Raw genomic sequence first — 12,703 nt, 5'->3', positions numbered from 1 at the left:
GCTTGGTGCCATGGCAACAAGCACCATTAAAATCTTTGCAGCATTTGATAAAGGGGAAATAGGTACAAATGTAACTATTAGAAAATCCCTCATCCTCTTACTTTTAAGGGAGAAAATATATGGTAGATAGCATGGAGTACTGCGTCCAGTTCTGGGCTCCCCAGTACAAAAAAGACAGGGATCTCTTGGAAAGAGTCCAGCAGAGGGCCACAAAGATGGTGAAGGGCCTGGAGCATTTCTCTTTATGAAGAAAGGCTGAGTGAACTGGGTCTGTTCAGCCTTGAGAAAAGAAGACTGAGAGGGGACCTGATCCAGGTCCTAATCCACTCTAAGGTGTGGGGGGCAGAATGGCGAGGCCGGACTCTTTTCAGTGGTGAGTGGAGACAGGACAAGGGGAAACGGCCGGAAACTGCAGCATAGGAAGTTCCGCACAAATATGCGCAAGAACTTCTTTACAGTGAGGTGACGGAGCACTGGAATAGGCTGCCCAGGGAGGTGGTGGAGTCTCCTTCTCTGGAGATGTTCAAGACCTGCCTGGATGCCTACCTGTGCGACCTGCTGTAGGGAACCTGCTTTGGCAGGGGGGTTGGATTCGATGATCTCTGGAGGTCCCTTCCAACCCCTACAATTCTGTGATTCTGTGATTCTGTGATTAATGACAGTTAAGATTCATTCTTCTAGGGGAGTTAGTTATAGTGGATCAGGAGTATGACCTTGTTTTTACCTCATGTGCAAACTTCAAAGACAAAACATATACTGATTAGGGAGAAGAACAATTAGGGAGGAAAATGTATCTTCAGTTTCTGATGTTGGACTCTCGTAGCACTTTCTGCTGCTGGTGAATACATGATATGAACTAGCACTCTTGGAAATGGGAAAAACAGATCAGCATTAGATTGGCTGAGACATCGCTGTTTCCTGACACTGCTCATAAGCTCATAGTAATATCATGACAGAAATTCCTTTGGCTACCAACGACAGATGTCTTTTAAACATTAAAAGACAGAAAGTGAATAGGAAAAACTTTGTTAAACATGAATGGAAGAAAGAAAATCAACCCCTAAGTTTCAAGAAATGTTGGAAAGAGGGTTCCTGTGGTAGATATGGTGACACTTTCCAGGGCCTTCCCTTCAGCCTAGTTCTCATCACATTTTTTCCTTAGCGGGGTATAGGTTTTTGTACTTTCAGAATTTCTTACCTTAGCATGTCACACATTTAAAAAAAAGTTAGAAGTAGCTGCATATTGGATGCTATGATCATGATGGTCCCTTCTAAGCCTTCTAAGAGTAAGTGATTCCGAACATTTGTTTGTGGGTTTTTTTTAGTTCATTTTCCTTTATAATGCCTATCTTCAACACAGCAGAACAATATGTGGCAGAGGGAAAAAAAAAAACAAAAAACTCCTCTTCTGGTACAGATTAATTAAAAGAATCTTCAAGGAGGACAAGGGCCTTGTGAAAAATACCTAATGTGAATCTGACTAGATTCCAGCACAGTCACACACAAAGCAAGGTAAAAGTGTAGGAAATATTAAATCACCAAAATTAAGTCTATAGAGAAAAATACAAGCTTTAAAAGAATTAAGTTCAAGCTGAAGGTGCAATTAAGTAATTAACATGCTGAACTAAGTGATTAATAGGAAGGTAAACAAACAAATCATAACAAAATACAATACTGAATGCCAAAAACTAGAGAGCATACTCAGGCCCTGAGGTCCTTCCTGTCTGCACAGCATGAAAAAGAGATGGTATCATGGCAGCAGAAATGTGCAGTTATGTGACGTGTGTTGGATGATCTGTCCATGTTGTTTCAAGAGCAGCTGTTTTGATTTTCAGGCTCACTCACAAGCCAGTCCTGCAGTTCTTTTTAACTTCCCAGTAAGAGATTTCAGAATGCTTTTAAGACACCCTTACTGTATAGTCAAAGAAGCTCTGACATAATCTGTCAAGGGATGCAGAGCAGTGCCAGAGTTGCTGATAGAAGTGACGGTCCATATTCTTTAAGCTGATATAACTCGCATTTCTTGCGGCCTCGCTTACCCCACCTGTCTTCTCCCTGCGGATACCCAAACATTCTCACCAACCAGATTCTCCTCTCTGGCCTGCTGGGCAGGTAGTGGGTGCAAGCACAGGCTTGGGAAGAAGGCACCTGTGGAGCAATGAATTGTCAAGGAGAACAGGGATAGTCCAGATTTAAATTATATAAGAATACTCCTGTGAAACTTCATACTAAGGCTTGAACTTAAATTAGTCACGCATGTGTACTTAAACCAAGGGTGGACTGATTCCAACAACAAATATTTAAATCAACTCTGGAACTTCACTTGGGCTTAGTACCAGAACCAGTGCTCTTTTTAACATCTTCATCAGTGATGTTGACAATGGAAATGTGTACACCCTCAGTAAATTTCCAGATGACACCAAGCTATGTGGCACAGTTAACATGCCTGAAGGATGGGATACCATACAGAGAGACCTAGACAGTCTCTAGCAGTTGGCTCAAGAGAACCCCATGAGTTTCAATTAATCCAAGGTCTTGAGTCTGGGTCACAGAATCAATCTGGGTCACTATCAATATAAGCTGGGAGCAAAAGGATTGAGCACAGCCCCGATGAAAAAGGCTTGGGGGTAGTGATGAATGGCAAGCTGGACATGAGCCAGCAATGTGCCTCCACAGCCCAGGAAGCCAACTGTATCCTGGACAGCGTCAAAAGAAGCGTGGCTAGTTGCTGGAAGGAGGTGACCATGCTCCTCTACTCTGTGCTGGTGAGACTTCACCCAGAGTGCAGGATCCAGATGTGGAATTCTCATTGTAGGAGACACATGGATCTATTGGAATGCATCCAGAAAAAGATCACAAAAGTGATTCTAGGGATGGAAGCCTCCCCTATGAGGACAGGTTGAGAGAAGTGGGGTTGTTCAGCCTGGAGAAGAGAAGGCTTAAGGGAGACCTGATAGCAGCCTTTCAGTAGGGGACAGACTGTTTAGTAGGGCCTGTTGTGATAAGACAAGGGGAAATGGTTTCAAACTAAAGCAGGAGATTTAGGCTGGATATAAGGAAAATATTTTCTACAGTATGGGCAGTGAAGCACTGGAACAGGTTGCCCAGAGATGTGGTGGAAGCTCCACCCATGGAAAAATTCAAAATCAGGCTGAACAGGGCTCTGAGCAACCTGATCTAGCTGTAGAAGCCCCTGTGCGGAAAACGCTGCTACATCGGTGTGGGGGTAAGGGGAAGAGGATCTTTTCAGATTCTCACTCTAATACTAAGCAAAGGTCTCAGAATATCCCACATAAACTGGAGCTCATGCTTGGGTTTGCCCAGCAGGATAGTGCACAGCTCAGCATCAGATCTATCTCCTCTTCACTCCCTTCTGGTGGAGATGGAGTTCGTTTTTCCAAAAGTCAGCAGCCCTCTTCTACACGACATCCGTGTTCATGGGATTATTTTGTGATGGGACGATTTTAGTTGAGCCCGAAGAACCAAGCAGGAGGTTTCCTAGGGCTCTGAATCAGAGCTGCTCGGGTGTGACAGACCTGCAGAACGGCAAGAATTTCAGCTCTGGTGCCACTTGTACTCCCACCTCCGCCCTGTGCCCGGCTTTGTTCCCACCCTATCAAACAGCCCTCTTTAGCATGACAAAGAGCCGTGAGGAGCCGACGATGGTAGATACCGCAGTCCCAGGCAAGTTAAGGTGAGCAATAAGGGTAACTGCCTGTCTATACTTCACGGCTACTGCAGCTTGCTGGTAAGACCTGCCCCTCCCAGTGGAGGTGGCATCTCCTGAAAGGTGTGGGAGCCACCCCTTCACCCGCCTCCCCCGCCATGTGTGCACGTTTAGCTCTTCCCGTTTGCCATCCGTATGCCGGCGGGTCAGGCATGGGATACTTGGATCTGTACTGGAACTCGGTGGGGGAGGCAGGACATGGCCCTGCTTCAGTTGGGCCAGCAGCAGCAGAGGCCAGTAGCAGTCTATCTCCGGAGTCAGGAGAGAAGAGGCACGCTGCAGGTAAGGCATTTCAATAATTCCTAGAGCTGATGATCTTCAGGATACCTGTGGTCTCGGCTTGTTCATTTGCTTAATAACGGCCTTGAGTAGATCTTTTTCTATTTATCTCCTTGCCTTTTTTTTTTTTTTTTTTTTTCCCAATATATACGGGTGCTGGATGAATAATGGTGTTCTAGGTGAGAAGGATGGCCTTGGACTGTCATGTCATCTTTCCATGCTGCTTTTGTCTCTGTGAGTTGATTTTGTAAATCTCACCAGGCAGTGCAGGCATAGGAAAGTCTGTGCTCCAGGCTCAGATGGTGTGACAGCATGGTTTTACAGATGTTTGTAGCTCTCAGAGGAGGAATGCCTAGGCCTCTTTTTAGACAAATGTTTTAGTTTGTTGTGTTTACATCTGTTCGACTGCTGTTTATTTCCTGCTTCCTTTTTCCTTCAGTCTCTTCTTATGGAAGAGGGGGAACTAAAGCTGCAGGTGATAATATATGGGCATTTTGGATGACTGTCTGAGCAGGGACCACATATGGGAATGTTAGCAGGATGGTATCTTTCTGTGCTTCCTGTCTGACAGAAGATTCTCCTATTTTCCTAACCCATATTCTTAACACACTTTCCTACCTACAAAGTTTTCACTTGCATGATCTACAAGATCCAAACATCCTTTGGGCCCACATGAAATATTAGCCTCCCGTGTACCCAGTTCCCAGAAGTTCAGCCTTCTCTCAGGCTCTACAGTCTACCCTCATGCACATACTCCTCAGAACTTTGCATCTCCTTTGTTTGCTTCGTTGAGAGCCCTTGTCTCCTTGTAGACAGAAACCCTTTGTAATCCTCATGCTCCCCAGCACCAAAAGTCTGCTCCACTTCACACCTGCCTCTTCCCACAGCTAGCACTTCAGGTTATCATTTCCTAGGGACAGAAAACAGCTAACAGCAGGCCTAAAGGCAGGAGCAGATGGCCATAGAGTGTCAAGTATCAGTGGCAAGGCAGCTTGTATCTGTCAGGAGAGTAACAGGAAAATACACTACACATGTGGCTCCTTGGTTTGAGGCTGAGAAACTTTCTGAGTGTAGTTTAGCTCTTGGCTTAGGATAAGAAGAAAGAGTTTTGGAAGATAGACAAGGGAACCCATTTGTCAGAAAGGCAACAGTACTTTGTATTGAATATGTATTCAGGAAGAGGAGGAGCATGCCTCAGTGTTTTTCAGACTTATAGCTCTCAAGATGGCCAGCAAGGAGTTTGGGAACCATGGGGATCAATAGTCAGAGGATGTGTACTGAAATGGCACTTCCCATTCACTGCATCTCCTCTCTCCTGAAATGTCAGTAGGAAGAGAAGGGATGGACCATGCAGCAGGGTTTGTAGAGGAGTATCTGGAGGAAGAAGGAATTAACAGATTTATCATTGGAGATATGTGAAGAAGATTGTTATCACAGCCTTTTTGTCAGGATTGTCTTGAGAAGCTCTCAGCCTTTCACAGGCCTCAGAAATCAGGTACCTAATGGAAATCACAGAATCACAGAATTGTAGGGGTTGGAAGGGACCTCCAGAGATCATCGAGTCCGACCCCCCAGATATGACAGGGATAATCTGTCCTTATCATTTTCCTATCCAGACAGCTGGAACGACTTTGTATTTTGGCAGCTTTAATCTGGAAAAGTGGTTTGGATTATTTAGGATTTTTTTCCTTTAGATTTTTGTCTTAGCTTTATCCTTCAACATTGGCCTCTTCAGGACTTTTATCAGAACAAACGAGAAAGGGCTCGAACAGCTTCCTCTGTACTTTCAAATTTTGTCCCCTATGACCCTGATACAGGATTGAGTCTTTTCCTCTGTCCTACATTTCTACCTTCCCTCTCTCCCTTCCCATCTCTATGTCAAATATCTCTCCTTTGTCCTTGACAGAAGGCTCCCTAGCTAAATAACCCTTCTTCATTTGCACACTTTTCCAGCATTGAGGCAGTTGTAGGTGAGATCCTTTGGAGTGAATCAGTATCCGAGGGCTGGCTTTGATAATCTACATCTGTCCCCCCCTTTTAAGCACTGTCTGTTTCGCCCCATCATGCACAGTGTCTATGTAATGTCTTGAGATTCCTGGGCTTTTGAGAACAGTTTTGGGGAGCATATTATCAACTCAAAGCTATGTTTGCAGTCATGACTGAGCTTCTTTATACCACCAGAAAATGAAATATTACTGAGGCCTTTTGAAGGAGAGTAATAACGCTAAGCCAGTGCTTAGCATTCTCCCTTCTGTGCCTTTTTCCATCTCATAAAAAGGAGCTGTGGAAATTCTGAGAGTCTGAGCTGGAAAGCTGCTTACTATCAGTGAGCATGTCTGTGTTCACAGATTCATGAACATAGAAGTGTGAACTTTCCTTCAAGTAGGCCCCTTTTAGGTAAACAAGGAGTTCTGATCTTGTGACTTAATACGTAGGAAGTGTGCTCATATCCATTCAGGTATACTTCTGACATTGTCTTTTTATTTTCAGATGTTTCTTCATCTTCTTCCAGTTCTGGGAATTTCAGCCAGTTCATGCCAGACTTAGCCATCAGTCAACACTCAGCATCCTGATCCCCTCAACCTACCACTAGGTCTCAAAATGGCAGAGAATATGACATGGGGACAGTTAAGAAGGCCAAGAGCCACACAGCTTTCTCCTAGGAGCAGCAGCAGACCCTGCATCAGCAGTTTCAGAGCCAGAAGTACCTCAGTCCCCATCAGATTCAGGAGCTGGCTGCTGCCCTGGGGCTCACTTACCACATATGTGAACATAAGGTATATCTGTCACACAGTGGCTGAATAGTCACATAAAGCAGTGACAGGATGGGAAAAGTAGTTCCTGGTAATGGGCAAAGGCTATGTAACAGTTGCTCTCCCATCTATTCATGCCAGAGATCTGAAGTATTTCTGGGAATCAAGAGAGTCAACAGCACTTTACTCAGTTCTCGGTGAGGAGTCAGCTAAGGGGACTGTTGCCAGTACTTGTAGTAGAATTACAAATACAGTCACGAATATGAACATACCTGGAATTCACCCTGTGAGGACCTTTGAATTCTGAAACTGATAGATACAAGTAGCAAACCTTTCACTTCACTAATAAGCATGCAGAATCAATGTTTCAGAAGTTTTCTTACAGCGCAGGGTGCTTGTGGAGGCCTGAGTGGGTCTAATTCATGGTCATTCATGCTCACGACTGAAACTTATCTATGTCACAACAATAATTGTCATGTGGCCATAATGTTGCTCCATCCACTCCTCCCAGTGCACAGATGCACTAGCCAGAAGCTGAGGCTGCTAGACAGACATTTCCCAGGCAATAACCTCAGGGAACACTTAAAGGGCTTTATCTACTGCTGCCCATGTACCATCTGGCCACTCTCCCCTAGTTATTGCTGCTTGTAAATCTGATAACATTCACTATTCCTTCTCTCCTTCCTAATATCTCCTGATATTTTCCCTGCTCTCCCTTCACCACCTAAGATGAAGGCTTGGTTTCAAAACCAGAGGATGAAGCTGAAAAGGTGCCAGAAGAATACCTTGTGGACTGCTTGGATCAGTGCCTCATGCAAGTAAGAACGTGGGCAACTTAACCGTACATAAGTATCGGCATACCCAGACTTCTGGTTTGTTCAGCACAGAGGCACAGCCTTAGCATGATTCTCCACATTCTGTAGATAGCCTGGCAATATGTTGACTATGCCACTTGAATACTGCCAGAGTAAGAGTGTGTTTCTTATATATTGTATTTGATTCTGTATCCACCCTGAACTATAGGGGATGGATATAGTTTTCTTGCTCTTAATCCCCTTGCTGCTGAACAAGAAACAATATGAAATGTGAAGAGACAGAGTAGAGCACAAGTAGATGTTAGGTCTGTGGACACCAGTGGAAGATATGCATTTTAATTCACTGTATTTCCTTTTTAGAACAGCTTCCAGCCAAGTTCTTACCTGGATGTGTACCCAAAATTCCGCCAGGTCTACCCGTCTAGCCAGCAACATCCAAAGAATGCCTACCCCGTGTCAACATTACAGAGCAGGGCAGAATGCTTACACCATTTTGACCAGTGAGAATGGAGGAGTCTTCTACAAAGGTGGAGAAATCTGCAGCATCCAGCAGACGGTGGGCTTCATTGCCCAGCACAAAGTAGGCTTTTGTCATAGTTATCCTGTCAGTGTGCACAAAGAAAAATGATGGTTATAACTTTCACAAGTCAGCCCCCATGGGGGCATCATTCCCAGCCATTGCTGACCACCATCTCTATTGTTCCTAAACACTGTGGATGTGAGGAATTTGAGCACCTGGGAATAAAATCTAATTCTTATCTTTCCCTTTATTCATGTAAGCTCCATTTTGGGACCCAAATATTTGCTTGCAAGCATAGCCAGATATATAGATGCTTGCACAGACATGTATACGCAGCCCTTCATTCATATGCCTTTAATGTTGTAAAAACGGATTCCCTTATCACACTATCTGACTAGGCTGACTAGATTATACCCTAGATCTTCTGAACTGTGGACCTCAAAACTTACGTAAGCAAATACAGATGTATTTAATGTATACATATCATCATATGGCTGAATACACGTAACACATAAAGATACAAGCTATATGTAGAGGTGCTGGTCCCATACTTTTCAGTGACATTAAATAAATTTTTGTCATACACCAGGTACATATCTGATGATTAGATCACCAGTTCTGCAGGTTATCACAAGTCATACAATTGATAAAGTATATAGCAAAAGGAGATTTGACAAGCTGCTTGCAGAAAAGGTGTTGAGATGATCTTATAAGCATCAAAATGATAAATAAACTTTATTCTATCTTCCTTTGTCTCTTCTTAAGAAAACATAAAAAGTTCATTATACATAACAAATAATTAAAAATGTTTTCAGGTGGATTATGTATTTTCCTATGTCTTTTTCATTATAATAGGGCATCACTATTTGAAACCTAAATGGAACAAAACTAGCCATAGTAACCATATGCCATTGTTACTACTGATTTGAATCTGAAACTATAAACAACCACTTTTCTGTGCTATCAGTGGGTTAGCTTCATGACCATTGGCAAGGCCAGATATCTAGAGTTAAGAACCAGCAGGGAAACTCCCCACCTACCTTAAGAATCTTACCTATCCAGCAATGCTTATTTAATAATGGCACCAGACTCAGATATATAATATTATCATTTCAAACTTTAATACTGTATAGACTTCTTAAGTACCTCAGAGCAGATATGTGTATCCAAGTATGATCAACAGTAGGGTCACATTTCCCTGAGACACAGGTTTTCTTTAAGACTTTTATTACAATAATATTTTCTTCATGTGATGTAGTTGTCATGGTTTAAAAAATGAGCATAGGATGAAGGCAATTATCTGAGACTGGGGTAATAAGATGTGTGGTCTTTTGTTGGCAAAGCTGTTCTGTTTTTCTGCGTCTCACAGTTGTTTCCCACTACACCCATTCCCTCATGTAGCAACTCTGACCTTTTGGTTATACAGCTACACTGTTTACAGGTCTGTACTTACAATACTTGATGGGGAAAAACAGCTTTTTGAAGAATCAACTTGTATCTCAGATCATCTCGGACGTCAATTTTAAAGCACAGCTCCACCACCACACCTATCCTACTTCTATCAAGTGGTTAAACTTGGGAAAGATTTGTTCTTGGAACTCCTACACTAATAGAGGGGTTGGGATTGATTGGGTTAGCTTAACTGAAAGCAGCATACAGGTGATGGTTAACATCTCAACAACAACAACAATTATCAGGGCTCTGATGTGAACTTTTCATGCCATTCCAATAAATGCTGTTGTAGGTTAAAAAATAATTTAAAAAAGAAAAAGAAAGGGGGAAAAAAAAAAAAAAAAAAAAAGAAAGAAAGAAAAAGAGTTTTTCCCTGTCACCTAGCAGCAGTTTGCTTGGCTGTGTCTTGAGTCTCATGCCAGGCAGAAGGTCCAGTGTTGTGATATTTAAAAGACTAAGTGACTCAGATACAGCCCCACTGCTAGAGATGCATGCTGTGTGCAAGCAGCAGAATGTCCATTAAATGTGAGAAATTAATTTGTCTTGTGGAAAGGGATTCAGAGACAGGACATGAGGGTGCTCTTCAAAACAGTGGATGACATGTATATTGCATGGCTGTTGCATGAAAGGAAATTTCTTTTTTTTTTTTCTCTAAAATCCACTGACATTATTTTGGATTCTTCATCACGCCTCTTCATATGTTCAGTATTGGTCAAGATGCTTTTGGCCACTGATGACAGGTCAAACAATAGATGTGTGGCAATGCTTAACTGAAAATTTCCAAAGCCCTGTTATTTAATATTCGAATCATTCAGGGTAATTAGATGACTTAACATAGCACTTGCGAATTCCTGTAGGGAAGAAGCTATTAAATATTACACCTTTTACCCACGCTGCAGAGACAATTGGGGTCAGGAGCCCTTGCTCAAGGGCTCCAGCAGCATGAAACTGTGAAGTCCTGTGACTTTCCACAGCTGTCAGAAGCCCTTCCTGAACCCTGGTCTTTCTCAGTCCACATGCCAAAACTCCAATAGCCAATTTGCATCTTCCTTCCATCTATGCAATGACATGATTACCAAGCCCCAATGCACCCTAGGGGCTCACCAACCAAAGGAGTAGTTGTTTCTGTGAAGGAACATTCAATTTCTGCAGAACACATGGCAAATGCAGTAACAAACCATAGTTTCAGAGAAAGCCACCTCCATCCCACAGTTATTTTAGCAAAAGGTGTGTTGAAAAGTTTAAGCTTTGTTAATATCTCTCATACTTAAATAATTATTAAGCACTGCAGATAAAGGTCAAACACAAGCATGTTACTGGACTGTCATTAGTGTAAGCCAAGCAACTAACATCTTGCCTATTCCTGGAGCCCACCATGCAACACACCTGAAATAGAAGAGGCTTAAGAACAAAATGTCCTTGCAAACAAAACTATTTACACAGAGGCTTGTGAACAAGATGCTGTGCTTGCAAACTTGTTCAGAAGCTTGCAAATTCACTTGCACTTGGTGTCTGTACACTCTCATCAAATAAGGTTTTAGTAATACAAAATAACAAGAACTTTTGAACTTTGTATAGGCTTAATGGGTTAATTAATATTAATTATCTCCTGGGTGGCATAAAGTTGGAGTTAGTTTTACATGTGATGTGTGATACAAAAGGGGGTCACATACAAGGAAGAAAACATAATAGGCATACCAGGTAGCCTGTAATGTCCAAGTACTCCAGCCAGAAAGAGAAGGAGGAGAAACAATATGGTTGGGATATAGGGAAAAAAGAGGGGCTGTAAACCCTGATATTATGAGAAATCCTGGGGGAGGGCTTTCCCTGTAGACTTTCCCTTCATTGGAATAAAGAAAGCTGGAGACTTTCTTCAATCTCTTTTTGGGATAATTAAGCAAGTCTATTTGAGCAAAATTTTCCCAACACACTTATACCTCTCTACTTCTAGGCTGGGCTTGTGTGAGCAAAATCCCACTTACTGTAAGTAAACAGCATGTTCAAGATCCCCAGTGAGACTGAATGTGTACAAGTCTATGGGGACAGATGACATGCATCCCAGGCTCCTAAAGGAATTGGCTGATGTGGTTACCAAGCCACTCTCCATCATAGTTGAAAAATCATAGCTGTCAGGCTATGATCAGTCCCTGGTGACTGGAAAAAAGGGAAACATCACTCCCAATTATAAAAAAGGGAGAAAGGAAGACTCATGGAAGTACAGGTGGGTGAACTTCGTGTCTGTGCCTGGAAAGATCATGGAGCAGATTCAAATGGAAGATAGGATAAGGCACATGTGAGGGGAAGAGGTGGTCTAAGTCAGCTATCACAGCTTCAACATGGGCAGATTATACCTGAGCAATTTGGTGACCTTCAGTGATAGAGTGATGTCAACAATATATAATAGAAGAGCAACTGATGTGGCCTACCTGGACTTGTGCAATGCCTTCAATCTTGTTCCCCATCACATCCTTATTTTTGAATTGAAGAAAGATGTTTTTGAAGGTTGGACTATTTGGTGGATAAAGAATTGTTTGGATGGTCATATCCAGAGGATTGTAGTCAACGCCTATATGTACAGTTAGAGGCCAGTGATGAGTGGTAAACCCCAATGAGGCAATCTTGGTACCGATACTCTTTGATATCTCTATCAATAACGACTTAAACAGTTCGCTGATGGTACTAAGTTGAATGGTGCAGTTGACACAATAGAAGGAAGGGATGCAATTTAGAGTGACCTGGACAGGCTTGAAGAATGGGCCTATGTGAATCTAATGAGGTTCAACAAGGCAAAGTACAGGCTGTTGCACTCAGGCTGGGGACTTGGGTGTACTGGCAAATTTTGGTGCTAGCCAATGGTGTGTCCTTGCAGCCCAGAAGGCAAACTGTATCCTAGGCTGTATTAAAAGAGGAGTAGCTAGCAGGACAAGGGAGGTAACTATTCCTTTCTACCCTGCCTTCCTTAGGCCCCATCTGGAGTATTGTGTCTGGGCCCTCCAACACCATATAGATGTAGAGATTTTGGAGACAGTCCAGAGGATGGCCATAAAAATGATCAAAGAGCTGGAGCACCTCTCCAATGAAGACAGGCAGAAGAAACTGGGCTTGTTCAGTCTGGGGAAAAGAACGCTGCAGGGAGACCTCACTACAGCCTTCCAGT

The 12,703-nt window shown here is 42.9% G+C and overlaps 1 pseudogene; it reads left to right on the top strand.

Annotated features, from left to right (window-relative positions):
• Nucleotides 1–3,825: 3,825 nt before the first annotated feature.
• On the top strand, nucleotides 3,826–8,281 carry LOC122177248 (annotated as a pseudogene).
• The last annotated feature ends 4,422 nt before the right edge of the window (nucleotides 8,282–12,703 follow it).

Source organism: Lagopus leucura, unplaced genomic scaffold (genome assembly GCF_019238085.1).
Source record: "Lagopus leucura isolate 7727_CA_CO unplaced genomic scaffold, USGS_WTPT01 Super-Scaffold_100001, whole genome shotgun sequence".
Lineage (NCBI taxonomy): Eukaryota > Metazoa > Chordata > Aves > Galliformes > Phasianidae > Lagopus > Lagopus leucura.
Note: the sequence above shows the minus strand (reverse complement) of the source record. Positions and strands in the feature narration are given on the sequence as shown.